Source organism: Sapajus apella, unplaced genomic scaffold (assembly GCF_009761245.1).
Source record: "Sapajus apella isolate SASKATOON/1434 unplaced genomic scaffold, GSC_monkey_1.0 scaffold76, whole genome shotgun sequence".
Classification (NCBI taxonomy): Eukaryota; Metazoa; Chordata; class Mammalia; order Primates; family Cebidae; genus Sapajus; species Sapajus apella.
The window spans coordinates 9,506,440-9,531,542 of NW_022437016.1; the positions used below are offsets into that span (position 1 = coordinate 9,506,440).

Below are 25,103 nucleotides of genomic sequence, written 5' to 3' on the forward strand. Positions count from 1 at the left end.
CAGTGGCCTGGTGCTGCTCCTAAAGTTTCCTTTGAAAGGGAGTTTCTGGTTCTTGCTCTGTAGCTTAACTGAATAGCTGCCAGAGCGTGGGACCTCCCATCACACAGTGGGTCCCTGCTGACTTTTCCCACATCCTCATTCAGGTCTCCACTCAGATGTCGCTTCATCAGAAAGGCCTTCTCCTAGCACCCCCTATGAAAAAGCACCCCTCGATCCTCCTACCCTTCCCTGTGATATTTCTCCACTAAACTTTTTTTTTTTTCTTTCTCTTGTTGCCCAGGCTGGAGTGCAGTGGTGCAATCTCGGCTCACCGCAATCTCCGCCTCCCAGGTTCAACGGATTCTCCAGCCTCAGCCTCCCGGTAGCTGGGATTACAGCCATGTGCCACCATGCCCGGGTAATTTTATATTTTTAGTAGAGACGGGGTTTCTACATGTCGATCAGGCTGATCTTGAACTCCCGACCTCAGGTGATCCGCCCACCTCGGCCTCCCAAAGCGCTGGGATTACAGAGGTGAGCCACCGTGCCCAGCCCTCCACCAAACTTCTTATTCTTGAAATGCCAGACATTCACAGTGTCTTCCTCCCACCCATCCCTCCCCCTTGATTAAAGCCCTAAGAAAGTCAGGGCTATATTTTCTTTGCTCCTGTATCCCAGTGCCTAGAAAAGGACCTGGTCCATGGAGGGTGCCCATAGATGTGTCGGGTGAACTAACGAATGAACTAAGGTTTGCTGCACGCATATGGCCAGTAACGATAATCCTCTAGTAACACTGAAATACACTGTCTCAGAACTTCTACTTCTTCCTATAATTTGTTGCAGTGTTTATTTCTCCTATTTAACTTTTTAATCTGTCTGACATTTATTGTGGTGCATATCATGTGCAGCAAGGCTGCAAACAGATCTCTAGCTAAACGGCTATACAATTTGCAGGACGACCCATATCCTCCTGGTTGGTTTGTGATGTCTGCATTTTCATCTGCAAGAGCTGGGACCAGGCCGGCTCCTGTGGGCCAGCTGCTGCCTTAGCCGCCCTCTTGTTCCAGCAGCCCAGGGCCTAGTGATTGGACACACGGGCAGTGGAATTAGACAATCTGGCATCCACCTTCCAGCACAACCGCTTACCATCTGGGAGACTTTAAACAAAAGAACTTGCTTTTTATTGTTGTTGGCTAGGCTGCAGTATGGTGGTGCTATCATAGCTCATTGTGGCCGCAAACTCCTGTGCTCAAAAGATCCTCCTGCCTCAGCCTCCTGGGTGGCTGGGACTGCAGGCAGGCACCAACACACCCAGCTAATTCTTAAATTATTTTGTGGACATGGGATCTTGCTATATTGTCCAGGCTGGTCTCAAACTCCTGGCCTCAAGGCATCCTCCCACCTCAGCCTCCCAAAGCACTGGGATTATAGGTGTGAGCCACCACACCAGCCTGAAATTTCATTTTTTTTTTAAATTTGTGGAGACGGAGTCTCGCTCTGTCACCCAGGCTAGAGTACAGTAGCACGATCTCAGCTCACTACAACTTTCGCCACCCAGGTTCAAGCAATTCTCCTGTCTCAGCCTCCCAAGTAGCTGGGATTACAGGTGACCGGCACCTTGCCCAGCTAGTTTTTGCATTTTTTCAGTAGAGACGGGGTTTCACCATGTTGGCCAGCCTGGTCTCGAACTCCTGACTTCTGGTGATGCACCTGCCTCGCCCTCCCAAAGTGCTAGGATTACAGGTATGAGGCACCGCACCCGGCTTGAAATTTCATTTCTAGGCCTCATTAAGCCCGTCTGTAAAATGGGCACAAGGGTAAGGTTGGCACACACGGTGGACGCTCAGTTGGTGTCATTATTATAGAAAATGGCCAGTCCAAGAACCTCCACTCATTTAGCAAACAGAAGCCCGACAGGCAGTCACTGTGCCCAGTACAGCACTGTGCTCAAGCTGGGTGTCCAGCAGGCAGTCAGTGTCCCTGGCTCCAGCCCTCCCGGGTTGCAGTACAGTTTTGAATGTGGAGGGGAGGCAGCAGGGGTAGAAACCAGGAGCGGCCACTCTTGGTGCAGGGAGAAGGTGAAGTGAGAACTGAGCTGCTGCCTTTTGGTTCCATGGAGACTCTGACTTCTAAAGGGGGCGTTCAGCATTCTTTAGACGGGACGTTTACTACTTCCAGAAACCTTTGCATATTGGCACTTGCTGGTCCCTGGGGCCACAGGAAGTGAGAGCTCCAGATGGAGAGTCGCTGGCCCTTTAAGGGCGGGGAGGGGGATGGGGGGGCAGGGCCTTCCCCACATGGGAATACTCTTGGAGCCTACTTCAGTGCCTGCATTCAGCTGGTGCACAATAAGTGCTTGTTACTATGCCAATTTCAGTCTGACTAGGACTGTGGCAGGAGCAATGCTAGGCGATGGGGGATCCGATGATGCACGGGAGGAGTCCCGGGGTCGGCTGACTGCAGACCCTCATCCTAAGTCTGGAGCCCGGGAAGACGGGGAGACGCCGGCCTGCGCCCTGTGAGTCTGGGCCTCAGTCTTCCCATCTCTAAAATGGGAAAGGGGGTCCTTGGCCGAGCGGATCGCTTGCCGTCCGCAGGACTTGGAGGAGTCGAGGGGTCCAGGCCCAGAAAGGACGCCGCTGGGGGCCCCCAGCCACTCAAGCCTGCGTGGCGGCAGCGCGCACGAGCGCAGGGGGCGGCGCGGCCCCGGGGCGGGGAGGGGCGGGCGCGCGCGCGCGAGCCCGCGCTGGCGGCGGCAGCGGCAGAACCGAGCAGACGGGCGTGCGGCCGCAGCGCCGCCAACTCTTGCGGGACGCACCGCTCCGGCCGCCCGCGGGCCCGCGCGCCGGTCCCCCCGCGGCAGCCGAGTCCGCCCGCGCACTGGTGAGTGGCCTGGGGCCGGGGTCGGGCCGGTGGGGCCCCGAGGGCCGGGATGCGGCGGGGAACGGGCGGCGGGGCCGTCACCCCCAGCCGGGCTGTGAGCGGGCGCGCGCCCGGGGCTCCGAGGGGAGAGCGGGAGGCGGGCGCGCGTGTGGCCGCCAGGGGCTGAGCCTGTCGGCTGCCGGGCGGGGGCGGCGTGTCCGCGTGTCCCGGGGTGTGCGCGTCGCCGGCGGGTGTGCTTGTGCACCCCGGAGTCTCTGGTGGCGTTGTTGGGGTGAGTGCGTGCGGGGACGCGGGCATGGCTCCCTACAACCCACTTCCCGAGTGGGGGCGACGGGCCGAGGAGTGTGCCAGCCGCCGCAGGGAGTCCGTGCGGGTCTCAGGGAGTGTGTATGTGCACGTGTGTGCATTCCAAAGTGATTTGTGTGCACGCACATGCGTGAGCCTAGGAGGGCGAAAGTGTGCCTGTGTGGGTGTGAGTGTAACGAGTGTGCAGGACTGTGCGAGCTGTTTATTACTGAGGTTGAGGGGCCCCCTTTGCGCCCACCAGGCCTTTGCACAATGATGGCCCCCAAGCCAGGGAGCCCATGGAGAGAGAAGCGGCCTGGCGTGGGCTGGGGGTCGGGGCTGGGCCTGATCTGGTGAACCAGGGGCCGGGAGGACAGGCTCAGCCTGACTGGGCCTGACAGAGGCGGAGGCTTCAGAGCCAGGTCACTGGCAGGACGCTCCCTACACACACAAGCTGGGCCAGCGAGGCCTTTGGGGGGCCCCTCGGCCTGGCACCCGAAGACGTGTGTTCAGTTTTCCTAAATACCCTTGCGGCTCCCCTGCCTTTGTTCTTGGTTCTCTCTACAGCCAGGCCTGGGGGGCTGACCCCAGACTTATCTGTGTATGTGGGGGCCTCTCTGCCTGCCCTGCTAAGTAGATGGATCCTCTGATTTATTTATACCTCGCCTAGGCTCCAAGAGGGAATCGGACAGTCATACATTGATCGCAGCGGGCTTGGGACACCAGCTTCCAAGGTCTGTCCTTGTAATTTTGACTGACAGGCTTTTGTGTGTGTGCGCGCTCTCCAACTGTTGAAAATCTTTGCAGCTGAAAGTCATAATTGCTTTAAGGCAAACTTTAGAAACTCTAGAACTCCCTAGTTGCTCTGGCTTTTGAAAATTCAGTTTGCCTTCTTGGGGGGAAAATGTCGTCTTAGTTTGGTGTACAGTAAGTGCAGGCGGGTCTTGGAGGCACGTTTAAAAACCGCGTCCTTAATGGTAGAAGAATTTCATTGAAAGGGATGCAGAGCCGGCTGGAAGCGCCTGCCCCAGACTCAGTGAGTTTGAGTTTACTGAGTGAACTTCGGACGTCTTCTTTTAGCAAACAAAACCTGGAAGGAAGCGAAAAAGACCCATATTCTTTTTCTTTTTGTCCTGAAAATGAGAAAAAAACAAAAAAACAAAAAACCACTTTCTGGGTTTGCTGGAAATGCCCCCTCTCCTTCCCCCATCAAGGCCAAGCCCTCCCTGCGTCCCCCACCCCCAAATAAAATATGCCTGTGGGGAGCCGTGGAATGAGTCACTCCCTGGCAGAGAGCCTGACGGGCAAACATTTGGGAAGGTTCTTGCCTAACTTCCCAGAAGAAAAGGCCCAGGATTTAAAATGGTCCCTGTGGTTTGTCAGCCTCTGCCGTCCCGTCTGCTTCGGAAATGACTAAAAAGTACTTTCTATCTCCACAAAATAAAGTCTCAGACTGAAGGCCTCAGACCCAGGTTGGTCTGGATTTAGAGCTGTTTGGGTTTCCAGAAATGGAGTGCCTGGCTTTACCAGGTGGCATTTCTGGTGGGTTTGAACAAGGGCAGAGGAGGGGAAAGGGGAGGAAATTCCTGTTTACCAAGCAGAAGAGGCTGTGTGCTGGGAGCTGTTCTGGGGAGTGTGACTCTCCCAGTGGCCTTCTGCGACAGAAAATGGCATTTGGTTTTGTGCACAAGGAAACTGAGGCACACAGGGGTCAAGCCTGTGTCCTGGGGCAGCTGAGAGGAAGTGGGGGCAGAATCCTAAGTCACCTGACCAACCTCTCAGCCTTTCCTCTTTCCATTGCACCTGGAATATGATATGATACGGATATGGATATGATATTTGACTGGCTAAGGTGTGCCGACCTAGTGCTGAGTACTTTAACACACATCCATTCATTTTAATCTCACCATAGATGGGGGTTATTATCTCCATTTCGCAAATGAGAAAACCGAGGTTCGGAGACATGACTTGCATAACTTCATTAAAGTAGCACCACGACAAATGGTCCCCATTTGTTCTTATTTATTTATATGTTTTTTGAGACAGAGTCTCACTCTGTTGCCCAGGCTGGAGTGCAGTGGAACAGTCTTTGCTCACTGCACCCTCTGCCTCCTGAGTTGAAGCAGTCCTCCTGCCTCAGCCTCCTGAGTAGCTGGGATTACAGGAGTGCCCCTGATAATTTTTGTATTTTAGTAGAGATGAGGTTTCACCATGTTGGCCAGGCCAATCTCTAACTCCTGACCTCAGGTGATCCACCCGCCTCGGCCTCCCAAAGTGCTGGGATTACAGGCGTGAGCCACCATGTCCAGTCATGTCCCCATTTATTGAGGATATATTATGTGCTAGGTCTGGTGCTGTATTTCACCCAGTCCACCTGCCAGCATTGAGATGGGAACTGTCATGATGCCCATTTACAGATGAGGAAACTGGGGCACGGAGAGATGAGAGAATGCACCACAGGTCATGTGCTAATACGCAGCAGAGCTGGATTTGAACCCAGGCTTGTCTGAGCAGAGGCCTGGTCTCCCCACTGCTCTAGGAGGGTAGCGGGCGTTGTAGGCTGGGTGCCTGGCCCTGTGTTGAGGTTCAGTGTCATTTTCCTGATCTTACAGAGAGCGAGGTTAAGTAACTTGGGCAGGGTCAGAAACCAGCAAATGGCAGAGTTGGAATTCGAACCCATGTCTCTGATTCCAGAGTTCTTCACCTTAAATCACATTTGGCTGCCTTTGTCCTGCTTTGTTCCTATTGCATGCTGCAAAGCCAAGTAGGTTAAGACAGGCTAAATTCCTGCAGAGCGGGGTTGCCCCGGACCTGGGAGAGGTCTTCCAGAACGCACTTCTGGCCTTCCTTGCCCAGGGCCAGAGCTACCGGAGAGAAAGGGCTGCAGTTCTTATTTTTTCTTTTGGTGCCACAGATACGTTTCATAAGGGAAGTGTCAAAACAATTGTCAAAAAGAGAAGAATATTTCCTTCCTCTTCTCAGGCTAGACCAAGTAAGGGGGTTGGAGGTTGGCAAGTGGAGGGCCCTGGTGAATCATCCAAGATTAAATACGGGTAAGCACTGATAGACTTGTGCGGGGATGAGGAGGGGACACTGCTCGCAGGAAGAGTGCAGCATTCTGACCCCCAATGTCACCTTCACGGGCCTGACTCACAGTCCTAAATATCTGACAGTGTGATCTAGGTAGGCTTCTTGTCGCTTGTCATTTAAGTCCCAGGACTGCCTCTTTTCCCTGTTCATTTCCATTTCAGTCACGGTTTCTACTGCATGTGCTCAAAAGGGATGTTGTGTGTGGGGACCTGTGTGGTTTGGGCCGTGCTGTGCCCCCTGCCAGCGTCCCTTGGTATTGAAAGGAAAAGGTATTTCTCTCCCTTCCGTGTATGTTCCGCAAATTGACGAACATTTGCAAATTGCTTTGAGATGCGTTAATTTAAGGTGTGAAATAATAGATCTTGTGCGAAGGCTCAGCCACATTTCTGGCATTGATGGATTTTTCTCCCGTCTGGCCTGTGATTTGGGGAGGTAAAAATAGTCCTTGTTTCCACATTTTAATCTTTTTTTTTTTTTTTGCTGACATCATTCTTAGGAAGTGGTGTGCACATGCCATGGAACTTTCTATGGAACGTGGAATTCTGGGGAGCAGGAGTGCTCTTGGAGTAAGGAGTGGTCTAGGATGGCCGGGGCACCCCTGGCTGTCCGTAAGTTGAGTTTGAAATGAACAGGCACTGTTGAAGTTCTCAGTCGCTTTTTGGTATTTGGCTCACTTATGACTCTTGGGTAATGGCAAGATAACTTTTGGGGAAAATGTTAGTTTAAAGAGAAAAAAAAATCAGGCCAGCACTTTCACCCATTCTTGCCTGAGTTGGTCTTTTCCTTTGGCCAAAGCTGAACTAAACCAAAGGCCCTCTCAGACTTGCCTTCCAGACAGAGGAGCCGATGTTGGGGCCAATCAATTGGTGGTGTAATTTCCTGTGACGTTAACTTTGGGAACTTGAACGTGGAGTGTGAGCTAGCATTCTGATTATCTGTCTCTAACAGGACTTGCTTGTGGTGAAACAGATCCACGTACGCGGCTGCGCCATTGTCTCAATTCTGGATGTTTCCACAGATGACGTCTCGGGTGGTCTGGTGGCAAAGGCACGGGTCTTCTGGCCAGGCCTTCTTGGTCTCCAGCAAGGGTGAGATCATGGCACCCACCAGACCTGACCGGCCTCCGTGTCTGTAGCTGTGGCTGGGCGACTGTGATGGGGGTTGGGGGGCGGGCATGGGAATTGAATGATGGGTGGCCGGGATGTGAAATGCATTCAGCTGCAATGGCCTGGATCTGCACGGAGCTGTTCTTTCTTTCTCTTAGACATCTGCATGATGGTGACCTCATAGAAAAGAAAAAAGGGGCTTTATGTGGGAATTCCATAGAGTGTGAAGGAATTTGGACGGGGGAAGGGGGAGGGAATTTGCCACTCAGAGCCTGCAGTGCCTGCATTTTCCCCAAATTGTTTAACCCTCTCGCTTCAGAATTAGGCTGGGGTTTGTCGGGCGGGTCATGTTGACCTGGGTGAACAGAGATCCCTTTAAGGGGAACGTCTCCATGTTCTAGAAGTGTATTGTTTTTGTTTTTGTTTTTTTTTGAGACAGAGTTTTGCTCATGTTGCCCAGGCTGGTGTGTAATAGGGTGATCTCGGCTCACTGCAACCTCCACCTCCCAGGTTCAAGCAATTCTCCTGCCTCAGCCTCCTGAGTAGCTGGGATTACAGGCGACCACAACAACGCCCAGCTAATTTTGTATTTTTAGTAGAGATGGGGTTTCCTCCATGTTGGTCGAGCTGGTCTCGAACTTGAGACCTCAAGTGATCCACCTACCTCGGCCTCCCACAGTGCTGGGATTACAGGCGTGAGCCACCACGCCCAGCCCAGAGGTGCGTTCTTCCTGCAGGTAAGTGGCAGAATGGGAATCAGTCCACAGGCCCCCCTCTCTAATGCCTGCTGCCCTCACTTGTTCCTTGTCCTCGACGTCTTTGAAACTTGGGCTTGTTGGGAAGACACCTGCAAAGGGTTAGATGCATGTGACCTTCAGCTCTAGTGAATCCAAGCTGCTGATGAGGAATTCACTGGGCTCCCAATCCAGAGAGCTTCGTATACACCCACTGGGGTTGAGACGAGCACTGGGTTATTTATTGTGGACTTGTGGAGTCAGAAGGACACTCTCCAGCCACCTGTTTCACACAATGGAACCTGAGGCTCAGAGAGAGCGAGGCACTCCCCCATAACCACATAGAAAGCCCAAGCCTGGGCACCCAATGGCGGGAGTGAGACTGGAGTCCCAGACCTGTCTCTAATGTGCATTTCGTCCCCTGCCCTGTGCCTCAGTGTCCTCATCTGGAAAACAGGGACAATATTATGACCTCAGAAGGTTTGAGGGAGGAACTGAGTGAAATCATGCATTTCAGATGCTCAGCATAAGGGCAGCACCTGGTCAGCACTTGATGCTCATTCCCCAAGATTGCGTGAGAGACACGGAAAGTCTTTAATGATCAAGGACCCACCCAGGGTCAGACAGCCGGGACCCTTGGCCCATGGCCCAGAGTGCCTCCAGTGCCCCTGCATTGAGGCCCTAAACAAGGCCGGAAGGGGGTGCCGGGGACCCCTCTGGATTCCACTGGAGCCCCTTTCTAGGATCATGGCTACCAAAATGGAAGGGAAGGAGATAGCGCAGTTTGCAAAGAGGCAGGATTTAAGCACCTGGGTGGCCCTATGGTGCCTCAGGAAAATGTTTGCCTGTCAGTATCTTCTCTCATCCCCATCTGCCCCCACAAGGCGAGGCCATAGTCCTCGGTGTGGTGTTGGAGGGTCTCTGAAGGCCCCGAGAGCTGTGTCAGCCACGGTGTGTTATGAAGCAAGGCAGATGTTTTGTTAATTATTTACACAGCGTTGGCCCCGCAGAGGACTGTGCTGACAGGAGCGGCTGTCACCGGCCTGGCCGTGGGACAGATGTGAGCAGGCCACTCCCCCCGGCGGGCCTCCTGGGAAGGTTGGTGTGGTGAGGCCTGAGCGAGTCCTGCACGTTTTGTGCACCCCTCCAAAGCCATTTGGGGTTCCCTTAAATTGGCTTGTTTTCCTGAGCCAGTGGAGAGATCCTTGTCATCGGGAAGTGGCCATCCCTCCAGGGTGGCTTCTAGGCCAGCTCGTCACACCGTAGACCCTGCTGTAGTCTGTGTGGCAGGAGGAGGTGTCACCAGGCTCTAGAGGTCCACTCCTCTGCAGTCACCTCATGCCAGGAGGGCTTCACAGGGGCCCAGCCTCTACTCCCTCATCCAGAAAATGGGCCAGTAACACCAGGCACCAGCCCCTGCACTCTCAGGCACCCTTGGGGGTGATCCCCCTTAGAAATTCAGCTTTAGGATTAGAATTCCGCTAAGAGGTTGTACCATATGATGAAAACGGTAATTTAAAAATCACAAAGACCAGGATGGGCGTGGTGGCTCATGCCTGTAATCCCAGCGCTTTGGGAGGCCAAGGCGGACGGGTCACAAGGTCAGGAGGTCAAGACCAGCCTGGCCAACATGATGAAACCCCGTCTCTACCAAAAATACAAAAAATTAGCTGGGTGTGGTGATGGGCGCTTTTAACCCCAGCTACTAGGGAAGCTGAGGCATGAGAATCACTTGCACCTGGGAGACGGAGGCTGCAGTGAGCTGAGAGTGTGTCGCTGCACTCCAGCCTGGGCAACAGAGCGAGACTTCCTCTCAAAAAAAAAAAAAAAAAGAATCTGCAAAGAATGGGGCCTGGCATCAGAGCTTTCCCCGAAAGGCCATAAGGATGAGGAACATGAGCTCCTGGAGGGGAAGGGGGAAAGCCTGCCTTCCTGTTGCCTGTTTTACATGAGGAGGTTTTGCATAGGAGTCATTTTAAGATACATGAAATATCCACAATAGAGAAATCCGTAGAGACCGAAAGCAGATTGGTGGTTACCAGGGCCTGTGGGGAGGGAGACTGGGGAGCAACTGCGTAAGGGGCACGGGGTTTTATTGGGGTGACACAGATGTTTTGGAACCGGATGAAGGTGGTGTTTGCACAACATTGTGATTGTAATAAATCCCATTGAACAGTTTGCTTTAAAATGGTTAAATTTATGGAAGAAAAAATGTTAAACAGAAAAATTTCTCTTGCTTTAAAAAAAAAAGCATGAAAGCCTCTCCTTTTACAGATAGGGACACCGAGACCCAGAGAGGCCTCACAACCTGCCCCCGGTCCCACATGCAGCCTGTCCCCGGTCCCACATGCAGCCTGCCGCTCTGTCGCCTAATCAGATCGCTGTCCTGACTTTCAGGCCAAGGCTCTGGTTGTGATGCCTGGGCCGGCGGTGAAAAGTTCTGATGCAAACACAGACCATTCACCGTCCTATGGGCTGAGTGGACTCTATGCTGCTAAGCAGAGATGCTCGTGCTGGCTGGCGTGTGGCACATCCGTTTTCTCATTCATTCAAGATACATGTCAGGACGCAAGTCCTGGGTCAGGCATTGTGCTGGGAGCTGGCACAAAGACGCTAACGGCCCCATCCGTTGGCCTGTTATCACCTGGTGGGGACAGAGGCTGTTACGACCCCTTCTTAGGTACTCATGATCGATTTGTAGGTGGCATCTTTTGGGATGCACTCTCCTGGGAAGTAGGAGAGCTAGCAGTGAGGGGTGTCTGAATCCACCAGGAGGGAGAGATGGGGTTTGTCGGAGGCCTGAGAGGGCTGGGGTGAAGGGCAGGTAGACCCCAGGATGGAGAGGCGTGTGGGGCTGGGGGGCGAGAGCTGGGGCTGTGAAACTGCCTCCTGCTTCCTTGGCCTTTGCTCTCGTCGGTAGATTGCCTTACCAGGCACTTGCCATGCGTCCCGTTCTAATCTAACCCTTAACCTGCGGGAACTCACTTCATCCTCCCAGTGATGCTGTGATGTGAGTACCATTATGCCCATTTCACAGATGAGGAAACAGACCCAGAGAGCCCAGGGTCTGTGATGCTTGATGAACATCAGTGTAAGTGCTGTGAGGACACCCACAGCATGGGGGTCTGAGCAGAAAATTGGAGGACAGAGGCTGCCCTCCAGAAGTGGCTGGGATGTGGGCTGTGAGCTGCCCAGGTCAGGGCCTAGGTGAGGACCCCCAGGCAGCTGGAAGGAACAGCATGTACCCAGGTGCCATCCCAGGGCCCCTGAGCATCCGTCATAGTGGTAACCTGCCTCCCAGACTGAACATGCGCTCTAGGAGGGGGTGGGACTTGGCCTGTGGACCACAGTGGTATTCCCCATGCCCAGCATTGTGCCTGGCATGTAGGAGGAGCTCAGTTAATGGAGTGAATGGGAAGTTTTCAGTGGGCATGCAGCAGGGTCCTTGGAGAATGTTGATATGGAGTGAACGAATCTATCAGCAAACGCTCCTCACTCCCTTCAGTGGGCTGCGCAGGGCTGAGTCGAGCCAAGCTGGCCCTTCCCTGGGAAAAGAGGTTTCTTAGAGAAACACTCATCCTCGAATTATTACAATGAGGAGGAACCTAAGCCCAGAAGGGCTCTACCTCCCAGAGTTACAGGGTTTCCTTCCTATGCCCCCTTCCTGCAGAGGCAGCTCCCACATGTCTGTGTAGGAGGGCATGGAATGGGTGAGCGCTGTGTCTTAAAGCTGCATTTTCTACCAAGCACACACTTACTTTGTTTAGAGGGCATGCCTTTTGGGAGTTTCTTTGAGGAAAGGCTGAGCGCAGACATGGCTTTTCGGCAAGTGAGCAGGACCTCAGATTCCATCCCGTCCTAGAAAGCAGGAAGCCCAGCATTGAAAGAGAAAAGATTCTGTAGCTGATGTGGCCTTGGCAGGCCACCAGGGTGGGTGCCCAGATGGCAGGATCACTGGGCACCACATGGCACACAGAAGGGAACAGAGGAGAGGGAGCCCGCCCCTGGGTTTGGCAGGTCTGGTCGAGTCCGCCTGGATTCAGTTATACCAGGACCTCGAGTGGGCCCGGCATGCCCGACTGAGTCAGTATGTGTACATTTCCTTTGTTCATCTCCCCCGGGAATGTAGTGGCCTTTTGTGTTTGTTTTAAATGCCAGCCTCCTTAGCTAACCCAAGAGGAAATGAGGACTGGGTTTTTGTCTGTGCAGAGGCTGGGACAAGTGTGGGAGCCGCCTGCTCTTGGAGTCAGCCTGGTGGTGACAGCGTGGCATTTGGGAAATATTCTGTGGTTTTCTCCAAGGGGTGCTGGGCACACTGGGTGCTGGGCTGCCCCTGGGCTGGGCACTGGAATCCTGAAATGAGGAAGCTCCGTGACCAGGTTTCATGGTGCCATTCAGCAAGGAACGGCTGAGCACCACATCCCTTCTTGGCCCCTGGGGAAACACACAGAAATCAGAGGCGGTCCCTGCCCCATCTTCCTGGAGAAACATGCAGAGAAAGTACTTGTACTCTGAGCAAACACCTTTCACTCTCACAGACCTTCATGGTGTTCTGTGTCTTCAGACATTGATCCCTGTGGGTGAGACACATCATGGCTCCACTTTCCAAACTCCCAAATGGGCAGTGATCTGTAGATTTTAGTGCCATTCGGGGACAGGAGAGGCACTTTGGAAGATGCTGTCTGGTGTGCGAAGTCGGTGGATGCTCAAATGGCTTATGGGGTGGCATCTTTGAAGTTACACAGTCCTGAAAATTTCAGGACATATGGTCACTGTGATGTGCTAATGTTAGCAATTGAGATATTTAATTACCTGGAAAAAACCCTTTTCCTGCCCAGTCCAGGTTACTGTAGAGCCTTTATTTCTCAAGAGAAGGGTCTTACACAGTGTAGTTTGGACCAGCAGAGAGGGAGTCATTATCTCTCATTAATTTATTAGCTAATTAAGTGGTTTATCAGATCACACATTTATTCCTTCAATTACCATTCATCCAGCACTGTTTGCTGAGGTACCTGGCCTGGTGCTGGGCACTGGGGTAGGATGAAACATAACAAATATGACTGAGTCCCTACTACGTGCCAGCCCATAGGGTGTGCTGTGTGCCACAGGTGAATGCATTCATTTTCCAGTGGACATTTAACGACCACCTACTATGTATGGACCCGTGGAGATGCAGAAATGCAAATGGCACAGTCCCTAGTGGTTTGGACACCTGTGGTGTTTTGATGGGGTCTTTGGTCCCGGCCCTCCCTCTGCTTGCTGTGATGTACCCACTCAGCCACTGTTCACAGGCCACGTGGTGACATCCCCAGAATGAACCAGAAACAATCCAGATGCCCCAGGAACCGACGTGAGAACAAGGCATCCCCTTCACACGTTGTGTCTCAGTTCAGCGTCTTGCCACCACCCAGCATTTTGAGACAGAATGTGAGATCGCGTGGTTGGCTAAATACATAAATATTTTATGTCTCGATATTCTGAAAATGAAGCCCGAATGCACAGAATTGCAGCACATCAGTGCTATAGATCATATGTTATAATAATCTGATGACATGTTGTTTAAATATTTATGGACTGATGCGACATAACAATGGGGGAGAGAGGAGGCTCAGAGCAGAGTCTCTGCAGATGCGGGAAAGGAAGGAGCAGATTCCTGCCATCCTGAGAAGTGTCATAGGACGCCTGGGTTTCTGATGTGATGTTTTGGGGTTTTATGACAAAAACCGTGGCTGACATTTATTGAGCACTCGCCGAGTGCCATTCCCTTCCCTGATATTATGTCATTGACTCATCACAGCATCCCCAGGGGGGTGGGGCTCTTAACCCAAGTTACAGATGGGAAACTGAGGCCCAGGGCAAGTCAGTGGTCTATCTCAGACCCCCAGCCAATGAGTGGCCCAGGAGCGGATCCAGGCTGACCCCCGTCCCCGTGCTGTGCTGCTCTAAGTCATCTCTGAAAACCCACCACCCCTGCCTGGGTGACCCCTTGCTCAGTACTAACTGGATTTTCTTTTCTTTTCTTTCCTTCTTTTTTTTTTCTTTTTTTGAGACAGTTTCATTCTTGTCACCCAGGCTGGAGTGCAGTGGCACGATCTCGGCTTACTAAAATCTCTACGTCCTCGGTTCAAGCGATTCTCCTGCCTCAGCCTCCCAAGCAGCTGGGATTACAGGTGCTTGCCACCACACCCAGCTAATTATTATTTTTTTGTGTATTTTCAGTAGAGACGGGGTTTCACTATGTTGGCCAGGCTGGTCTCAGACTCCTGACCTCAAGTGATCTATCTGCCCACCTCGGTGGACTTTCTAAATCACAGGAAAGGAAGGTGATGTCTGTAGAATGTTGGATGGGGTTGAAAGGCACAGGAATGAGTAGCCCGGGGTGAGGGGCATGGAGTGGTGTGGAAGGGCCACTGCAGCCTGGTGCCTGGCGCATAGTAGGTGCTCAGGAATTGTGGTTCTTGAGCCTCTTTGTTGGTTTTGTAGTCGTTAAGGGAGTTTACTACAGACTGTCCCCCATCCAAGTGTCTTGTGGCCCCTGAGCCTTTGCCTCAGCCCCTTCGTCTCCCTGTAGTGCCCTGGGAGGAATTGAATGACAGCTCTTTCAGTGTCTGACAGTCCAGCCAGTTAAGTCAAGGTGTCCCCCTTTTGCAGAGGAGTCTCCTAGAGCTGACCATAGCATCCCTGCCTTTGGGAGCCACCTGGAATGTGCCAGCTGCAGTGGCCGTTCCTTCTACACCCCCATGCTGTCTGTGGGGCATACCACCGAGTGCTCCATCCCCCGAGTGCTCCATCCCCCAAATGCTCCATCACCCTCAGTGCTCTGTCCCCTCAGTGCTCTGTCCCCCCAGTGCTATCCCCATGCGTGCTCATCCTCCCAAGTACTCCATTCCCCCCAGTGCTCCGTCCCCCACGTGCTCCGTCCCCCCCCAGTGCTCCGTTCCCCCCAGTGCTCCATTCCCCCCAGTGCTCCATTCCCCCCAGTGCTCCATCCCCCCCAGTGCGCCGTCCTCCTGCATCTTCTGCCATTGGCCCTGCCTGTTGCGTTACTGCTCTGTGTCCTGGAGCCCCTCCAGTGTAGAGGCCTCGAAAGGCTGATCAGACATCATCAGCACCTGGTGCAGGGCCTGGCACACGAGACAGCAATAAACAGCCAATCATAGAAGTTCAAGCCACAAAACCTGCAGGCCGGGGGCTGTGTGTCCAAGAAGCCTCTTGGGAAGCAATGGTCTTAGACCTAGTAGTGTCTTCTGCAGAAGCCTAGGGGTGTCCCCAGGTCCTCAGAGTGGGAGGGGATGGGTCAGAAGGTCATGGAAATGGAACGCAGGGCCAGCTGCAAAATTTGCAGTGCCCAATGCAAAATGAAAATGCAGATTCCATTGTTCAAAGAGAGTAAAAAAACAAGAAAAAAGTATTTCCCTTTCCTTCGCAATCTCTCTCTCCATCTGTCATGATGTTTTTTGTTTGCTATTTAATGTCTCACTCCCAGGGCACAGGATACTTTCAGGGCAAGTGCAGACCTCACAGGTGTGGGTGCACCTGCCCCCGACCCACCCGCCTGCACCTGAGGCCCCTGCCGCAGGTGGCAAAGGTTGCTAGCTGGGGAGCAGGCAGCTGAGTACCCGTCTTGGGGAGGCAGCAGAGTCTCCATGTCGCCAGCACGTGCTCTATTATTCCACCAGACTCCACTTAACACAAATTCAAAGATAACATGAAGCATTTCAGGACAGTGGATGTGCAGCATGAGGCTCCACGTTTGAGGCTCCCTTCTCAGGGCAGGGCCAGGTCACCTGGACATGAAGCCAGCCTGATTGGAGGGGCAGTAGCACCCACACACACATTTCACACAGAGCAAGGGTCCTTTATTGGTTCTCTCCATGGGGATGGGTCCAGATCTGATTTGAAGGGAAAGTTCTGTGTTAAGTACTGTCTGCAGACTGCAAGCCCAGCAAGTTAGTCGGCCAGCCAGGGGCTGTCCCTCCTCATCCTGAGCCTCTGGTGCTAAAGACACACCATGTTCAGCCCTCCCTGACCTAATCTCTCACATCATTGCCAGAGATTATTGCACTAACAAACCCATGGCCTCTGACTTCTGCTCCTTGAGTGACAAGGGTCAGAAATCAAGTGACGTGGTTGCCAACCTGCTCACTCGGGACCAGTGCCAAGCACGTGGTGCCCAGAGATCAGAGAGGGCGAGGAGCTTGGATTCCACCAACTACTGTGCTGTTCCCAGCCCCAAAATGGGGAGGCTTAGCAGCCACAGGGAGTGATGTCTGGTTATTCTGAAAACATGGACAGGGAGGCTTAGGTGAAGGTACTTAGTACCTGCTGTGCACCAGAGACCTGGCCAAGTGCTTTCCGTGTTTTGCCTTCATTCATCCTCATGACAACTTTGAGCTGATCTCATTTTTTAGATGAAGTGAACTGAGGCTCAGAGAATGAAGCTGTCATTCCGAAGCCATAAGCCACACAGTTTGGAAACTGAGATTTGAACCCAGGCCTGGCTAGCCCCAAAGTTAGTGCTCTTTGCATGTGAGTCCCAGGCACACTGGCTGGCTGGGGTCCCTGCCCGGCTGGACCTCCTGCCCCCACTGTGTGCTGCATGTGCGTGGGGGCAGGACCCAAGCCAGACCTCAGCGCTGCCTGTCTGCCCCTACCCCTAAGCAGTCACCTTTGTTCTTGGAGGGAGCAGATCTCAGGGCCACGGCCCCAACTTTTCTCCTGCCAGGCCCAGCCAGCTCTGTGGCTGTACTTTTACCTGGAGAGACAGGTGGCAGAGGCAGAGTTAGGCACACCTGGCCTTGAGTCACACCCACCTTGTGCTCACCATGTCTCTGGGCTTGTCACCTCCCACTCAAGGCTCCGTTTTCTCATTTGTGGAGCAAGGGGTGATAGCAGTTCCTGTCTCTGGGGCAGTTTTCATAATCCATTGTGTTAAGGGTGTATAGTCCTCAGTTCCACCCCACTCCCGGAAGAGGCATTTGATCATCAGCCACTGTCATTGTGTTGGTGGTAAACGACATGTGTGGGGTGAGACTGGTGGCACCTGTGACGCTAGGGAGCACTTCCCCAGGCCAGGGTGTGTTGGCGGGCTCTGAGCCCAGAGCTACGCTCCCTGAGGAATGCATCGCTTCTGCCACGTGCTCTGTTGAGATACAGTAATGAGCCCCAGTCATGTAGTCTCTGCCTCAAGGGGCTGGTGTTAGGGTGCAGGGTTCCTGGCCAGGCAGCGCTGGGGAGAGATAGCTGGGACAGCATGGTGGCCCATGGCTGCCACAAGGAATGGAGTTCCTTCAATCTCTTTCTTCCATTAAAGGGCAATCCCTGGGGATTTAACATGCTGCCTTTTGGGTGAGGTCCCAGCACTCTCAGGGTCCTGGGAAGGCCTCATTGGGCTTGGCTTTGCTTCAAGGTGTCATTGAGAAATCAGTTTTTCCAGGTGGAATATGAGTGTTTTCTCCAGGCTCTCCTAAAACTCACAACTACTCCCGCCTAAAGCTAGTGGTCGTGGGGACCCACCTGGGCTAGGCACTGGTCACCTGTGATCACACCGACTTCTCCCGGTGACCTTGAGAGGCAGATTCTATTAATTCATTTTACAGACGAGGAAAGGGAGGCTGAGTGAGGCTGCCTTATTGCCCAAGAGCGCACAGTGTGCCCACTGCCAAGTCAGGATTTGAACCCAGGCCCTTGGCTTCCAGACTACACTCTCAGAACCACTCTGCCCTGGTGTGAATGGATTTTTAAAAAATTCTTGGCAGCAGAAAAACCACAAGTTCTGCTCAAAGCAGTAGACTCTCAGTGAACACCTACTACGTGTCAGGGCTGTGCTGGGTGCTGCAGGAGGGCTCCGCAGAGAGGAACAGAGACAGACTGTCGGTGCTAACATTCTCCTGAAAAATGACCATTTCTGCGTGAGCCAGGATTGCGTTGACTCCTTGCTCCAGGGCTATGAGGTGTGCGGGGTTAGGTTGATGTAATGGATGAGGAAGCGGAGGCTCAGAGAGGCTGTGTGGCTTGCCAAGGTGTCACAGCACTGGGTGGCCTTACTCCACATCCACCTGCTCTGTCTGCCATCATTCATGGTGGTCTCCAGACTAGCGTGGGCCTCCCTGACATCCTGCATTTGGATAAACTGAGGCCTAAAGGACAGTTCAGAGCTTGATCCCGAACAGGGGAGGGGGCAGAACCTTTGCATATTTGTGGAAATGGACACCCATTCCACAGCGAAATTCCCTGCAAAATGCCATCAATTCTCAGGGCTGGAGAAGACCTAAGAAATGACAGCGGGAGGTCTCGGCACGTGTGTCTGTGGCAGCAGAGGGACCTGTATCGACCCTTCCTGGGACCGACAGCCAGGGCGATGGGGTTTTATAGCATCTGGAACAGGCAAGCCTTTTATAAGAAAATGTTTCCAAAGCTGTCCCATCCCACCATTGGCAAGCAGTCCTTAAACGGCAAAGAAACAGCCGTGCTCCGTATTCACAAAATGGTGAGCTGGCATTTAGGCCCATTTATTTCAAGTGGGAGTTGAGGAGGCTAAAGACTCCAGTTCTGAGCGGCACTCGCTGCCTCACTGCAGCAGGAGAGCATAGTCTTCAGGGCTTTCTTCCCATTTACGGTTTTTTTTGTTGTTGTATATTTGTAAAATGAGGCTTCTGCTGGCAAAAGCAGGTTTTAGCGAGTGCGGCGGCTCTTTCAAGACCTAATAAGGCCCCAACGGAGGGTGAATTCCAGCAACACTTTCCTTTCCCCCAGGGCCCCCCCATTCTGTCTTGCCTCATACACTTTGGGCACAGGGTACCATTCATCTTGCTTCCCATTAATGGAATTACTGCCATCACTTCTGCGGGACGAGATGGGCCCTTTGGAACTGCCTTGGGGACAGAAGCAGGATTCGCCACCAGACTGTTTTGCTTAGAGGGGAAGGGAAAGAAAAAAGAGAGGGAGAGAAAATGCGTGCAAATGGATGCCTTCCTGGGTGGTAAAGATTCTTGACCATGGGGGACAGGGGCCACAGGTCCCATCCAGTCTGCTTCCTGCTCATGTCCCCTGTGAGCCTCCCTGTGGCAGGGCATGTGATAGCCCCAGTGGCAGATGTGAACTGGGCTTGGCACCTGTGTACCACAGCCCCTTGAGTTCAGAAGAAGGGAAGGAGGGACCTAGCATTTATGGGCTGCTCACAGATGCCTGGCACTGCACTGGCCAAAATTTGGGGAGTGGGTATCTTTGTCCTCTTTTTTTTTTTTTTTTTTAAGAGGAAGTTTTGCCCTTGCTGTCCAAGCTGGAGTGTAATGGCGCAATCTCAGCTCACTGCAACCTCTGCCTTCCAGGTTCAAGCGGTTCTCCTGCCTAAGCCTTCTGAGTAGCTGGGATTATAGGCGCCTGCCACGATGCCCAGCTAGTTTTTTGTTTTTTTAGTAGAAATGGGGTTTCACCATGTTTGCCAGGCTCGTCTCAAACTCCTGACCTCAGGTGATCCACCCACCTCAGCCTCCCAAAGTGCTGGGGTTACAGGCATGAGCCTCTGCACCCAGCCATGTCCTCATTTTTAGAGGAAACAGCAGGGACCCACAGAGTCTAGACACTTGCTTTGAGTCACACAGCTCCTCAGCAGTAGCTCTGAGCTTGGAACCTCAGTCTGTCCATTTTCCTGGAGAACCAGCAGTGCCCCTCCGTAAGGCTCCAGGAAGCAACAGAGTGAGGACTCAATCTGGGTGCCTGTCCCAGCATCACCCCCCAGTTCCCCAGGAAAGTGAGCAGACATCCGGAGGGCTTTTGCTTTCATACCAGAACGCTGCTCAAGGATAATGCTGAATATAATGTATTCCACCTGGACATCTGATAGAATTTCATGGGTCTGGGACCCTGAGAATGAGGGAGGAAGGTGGGGAGCTGACTGTGCTTGCCATTCTGCATGTCCATTTGCAGCAGAGCTAGCAATTATTGTCCTCTCCAGTGCTGGCTCTGATAGATTGATAGGGGCTGCCTGAGATGTCATGTTGAGAAGGCTTTGGAGACTGGCATTGATTAGCAATGTCTGCTGTGTGCACAGGAGTGAAGAGATGGGTGTGAAAAGGACCAGACCTAACTTAGTACAATTCTTAACCCGAGCAGAGACCCCAGGGGCACCAGCCCTGCTTAGTTATGATTAGCTCATTGTGTGCCTCACCACACTTCATCCCAGTAAACTCCGGGAGCGTATGACTGTGCACAGCACACAGTGGGAATTCCACACAGAACAGGAGGAAGGATTGTCGAAGGCTCTGCAGCCCCCAAGGAGCCAACAGCTGGATTCCGACAGTGAATGCTTTTAAAAACATATTTTTAAACTTCCAGGGATGAGACCTAGGTGTCCTCTTGTTTAAACCAGAGCCTTTTTTCTTCCATGTCACTAACTTGCTGGGTGTCTTTGAGCCATGACTTCACCTACCTGAACCTCGGTTTCCTCATCACTCCGAGCACTATAGAGGGGTGACCTGGTTGATGATGGTCCTCGAACCCAGAACCCATGGTTGACAGGGTCAGCATTCAGAACTGTCAACTCCAGCTGCCTGCGCTGCCTGCCGGGCCCTGTCCTTTGCTGGGCGGAGCTCCAGGCTTGCTGGGTCTGTAATGCTTTCCTTCTCACTTCTCCAACATCACTGCCTCTGGAGAGTCGCCACTGACCTCAGCACACTGCTTAGGAACCCATGCTTGGTTCCCCCACAGCCTCCTCTGCATCTTCCCCAGCAAGGCACCCCACCCTGTGAGGCCCACTGACAGCCAGTCCCCTGTCCCAGGATCCCCTCCAGGCCTGGGACAGGCCCACTTTCCTCTGTGGTCCCAGCGCTCAGCCCAGGGCCTGGCCTGGCGAAGGCCTTGGTGAGGGTAAGAAGGGAGGGAGCAGTGCATCCTTTGTTTGTTCCTCAGGCCTTGTGGCCACAGGGACAGCTGAGATGCTGAGACTTCCATGCTGTGTCCAAAGCCCAGGCCTTTTTTGGGGACAGATAGGTCAGTGGGACAGATGGAACCTGCTCTGTGACTCACACACCCGTTGTGCCTGCTACGGCGATCCTTTAAAGGACAGTTGGGTTTGATCCTGTGGGAGGTGGGCGTTTGGAAAGGTTTTCAGCAGGGGAGTGGCTACGCTGAAGCAGAGGGTGGCCCACGGAGGCTGGGGGGTTGGGAGGGTACTGTGCACTTCAGAAGAGGTGAGGGGGATGGGGCTGTCCTGGGGAGAGTGGGAAGAAGTGGGGAGCAGCTGGACAGCACGGGCACCTGGTGTCCCCAGCCTGAGCTGCTACCTGGAGACCTCTGCATCAGGGAGTGAAGAATTCAGGGCTACGAGCCAGAAAAAATGCTCCCCAGAAGCTTCAGTGGCTCCAGGATCTCAGGAATGATTTCCAGATGGGCAACTGGGACAAGGGTGCGTTGGGGCCCTGGTCTCAGTGTCCTCACCAGTCAGGGAGGCCAGTGTGCTCTTTGCCCCGACTCTCCTCTGACCCTGGCCCTCCGTACCAGGATTTGGTGTGGGGGTGGGGTGAGGCCGAGGCCCGCAGAAGCCATAGGGTCAGCCTAAGAGCAAGAGCAGAAAAAGAAAAATCACGAAGCAACAGTGAGCCCCTGTGGCACATCGGGGGGACTGTTGAATCCCCGTACACTCAGCGCAGGCAGTGGCCGGGGCAGAGGTCGTCCATGTGTGGCTGGAGTGTGTGTAGACGGGCCAGTGCTTGAGCCTGAATCTTCAGAGCACCTCCTCTACACATGCCAGTCCTACCAGTATGTTGTTATTGATATGTAAATTACCATTAGCTTTTTAAACAATAATTCCTCCTCCTGCTAATGTCACTTGTTCATCAGAGCACCCTTCTGGGTGTACATGAGCTGTCATTAGCTACTCTTCTCTTTAAACGTCACCCACAGCTCAGAGAGATAAAGCACTTACCCAAGGTCACACAGCAGGGGTTTGAACCCAGATTGATCTCCCCAGGAAGCATGTGAGCTGATACCTTCAAGGATCGGTAGGAGTTGGCCAGGTGGCGAAGGTCTGCAGTTAGAGTGTGGGGACGCTGCGTGAGCTGGCTGCAGAAGTGGGAAACAGCAGTCGTAGGACCCTGCAGGTGGCTCCACGGAGCTGACATGGTGGAGAGATGTTACCTGGGCTTGGACATGATGGGTCAGGGGGTCTTAGGTGTGAAGCTCAGGAAGGATGGCGACGTGGGAGACTTGGAGGTGGATAAGAAAGGGGAGATTGTGGCCAGATGGGGGCTTAGGAATATATTTCCTAAGTGTTTTAATATATTTCCAGGTGTTGATGCCACTGAGCACATTCTCAGAGCCTCTCAGCTACCTGAGGCCGCAGTTCCACCCAAAAAGAATACTTAGCTTGGTTGGGCGCCGTGGCTCACGCCTGTAATTTGAGTACTGTGGGAGGCTAAGGCAGGCGGAGGACTGCTTGAGGCCAGGAGTTCTAAACCAGCCTGGCCAACATGGTGAAACCTCATCTCTACTAAAAATACAAAAATTAGCTGGGTATCATGGTGTGTGCCTATAATCCCAGCTACTTAGGAGGCTGAGGCAGGAGAATCACTTGAACCTGGGAGGCGGAGGTTGTAGTGAGCCGAGATCGCGCCATTGCACTCCAGCCTGGGCAACAGAGTGAGGCTCCATCTCAAAAACAAAGAATCCTCAGCTCTTTCTCCTGTCTCACCATCCGCTCCCACCCATTCCTGCTGGGTGTCAGGGTGGTGGGGGGCTCTCACCTCGGCACCCTCAGCCTCTCACAGGTTTCCTGTGAAAAACCAGGACGATGCCTGCCGACTTCACAGGTTGTATCATTTATTCTCACGTCATCCCCAGCGATGACGTGAGAATAAATGATACAATCTATGAAGCTCCCAGCACTGCCTGGGGAGGGGAAAGAGTGTTGTCATCCGTAAATCCCGATTTCTGCACGTCATTTATTCTCTTCCCAGTCAAGAAGCGATTTTGATTCCCGGGGACAAGAGAGGCCCGCTTTCAGGGGAGCGTACCCGCAGGCCCCGTCCAGGCAGGTCGACGGGCGCGGAATTCATCTGTATCCCCGATTTCCAGGCTGCCTCGTGAATCCGCAAGAGCCCTGATCCCCATGTGCTGTCGGGAGTGCGTCGTGTTGTCCCTGTGACTGATTCCCATTCTCCCTGCATGCATTTGTTTATTTGGGTCTGGAGAAGTCCGAGGTGAAGCCATGGGAATCGTTTTAATACAGTTAAGCACCACTGCATAAGGACACTTTGGTCAACAGCAGACCGAGTATATGACATTGGTCCCATCAGATTATAATGCCATCTTTTTACTGCACCTTTTTCGTGTTTAGACACACAGATACTGACCATTTCATTACTGTCGCCTGCAGTACCCAGTGCAGGACCGTGCAGTACAGGAGTGTAGCCAGGAGCCTAGGTGTGGGGGAGGTGAGACCGTCTGGGTTTGTATAAGTCCAAGATGTTCGCACAGTGACAAAATCTCCTAATGATGCATTTCTCAGAGAGTGTCTCCGTTGCTAAGTGATGTGTGACTGTTTATGTCTGTGGCACTTTGTATGCATTGGGGGCCTGGGCTGAGGTTGTAGGTTCCCCCTAGGTGACCAGGAGTGTCACAGGCAGTGAGGAGGACCATTCCCAGGGTCTGTCCGGGGGTCATTTTTCAGGGAGGAGAGATTGCTCAGGAAGGTGAGCCCAGGCTAGCCCACAAGCCCTGCCCTCACTCCTTCGCAGATCCAGGTAGCTGCAGGGGGATTCTAGAGGAGACTAGGTTCTGCCCACCGACAAGGGGCTTAGCCAGACACCCCCACCCCTGGTCCACTGTAGGACCCACGTGGGATTCAGTCGGAATATTTTTAGGTTGAATGAGTGCATGAGGGTGGGGAGACGCATGTGTCGGATACCGGCTGGATGACTTCATGTGTGTTGTTTGACACATTTTACAGCTGGGGAGACTGAGACTCAGAGAGGCTGAGGGTCTTGGCTAAGATGCCCAGCAAAGAAGGCTTCATGCCACATCTGACTCCCCACTCCCTTGAGTGTTCCCCTCACCTGGAGCACCCGCCCCAGCCCCTGCTTCAGTGCTGGGGAGGAACAGGGAGGACCAGGGTGAGGGGATCAGGCACTATCTTGGACCTCCTGTGTGCCAGAGCATTTTGCCTGCACAATCTCATTTGAAGTAGATCTCCTTCGTGGTTTTCTGATCACAAAAGTGAGGCTTAGAGAGCCTATCAATTCGGGCGAAGTTTCCCAGCAAATAGTTGGAGTGTCCCATGTTTTGATGCTGGCCTGACCTGTAGAGGACACTCACCTGCTGGGACAGGTCAGGGATGGGTGGCTTCAACCCGTCTTGGTGGGATAGCCTGGGCTGTGATAACAGAGACATTGCTTTCCCACCAAAAAGAGCAGGGGGGTCTTTATGGGAGCAAGCAGGGCAGGGAGCTCCCCTTGAACCCCTGGGAAATGTGGAGCTGGATTACCAGCCCAGACCCCATGCTGCCCGCTCCAGCTTTTTCTTTTCCCCTTTTCTTTTCTTTTCTTTTCTTTTTTTTTGAGATGGAATCTTGCTCTGTCACCCAGGCAAGAGTGCAATGTCATCATCTTGGCTTACTGCAACCTCTGCCCCCTGGGTTCAAGCGATTCTCCTGCCTCAGCCTCCCGAGTAGCTGGGACTACAGGTGCACACCACCACACCTGGCTGATTTTTGTATTTTTAGTAGAGACAGGGTTTCACCATGTTGGCCAAGCTGGTCTCAAAGTCCTGACTTCAAGCAGTCCACCCACCTCAGCCTCCCAAAGTGCTGGGATTACAGGTGTGAGCCACCACGCCCTGCCCAGCCTTTCTCTTTCTTTTTTTGAGACGGAGTTTCGCTCTTGTTACCCAGGCTGGAGTGCAATGGCGCGATCCCAGCTCACCGCAACCTCCGCCTCCTGGGTTCAGGCAATTCTCCTGCCTCAGCCTCCTGAGTAGCTGGGGTTACAGGCACGCGCCACCATGCCCAGCTAATTTTTTGTATTTTTAGTAG

The 25,103-nt window shown here is 53.2% G+C and overlaps 1 protein-coding gene across 2 annotated transcripts in view; it reads left to right on the top strand.

The window, feature by feature from the left end:
- Window positions 1-2,704: 2,704 nt before the first annotated feature.
- The window catches only part of NEK6 (NIMA related kinase 6), a 92,348-nt gene continuing 69,949 nt past the window's right edge, over window positions 2,705-25,103 (top strand). The window contains exon 1 of one of the 2 annotated variants that reach the window (XM_032251565.1): window positions 2,705-2,862. The gene's annotated coding sequence lies outside the window, so the exon portion shown is untranslated. Of the gene's footprint in view, window positions 2,863-3,068; window positions 3,134-25,103 lie in introns of those variants that run through there. The other variant, XM_032251567.1, reaches the window with a different exon arrangement.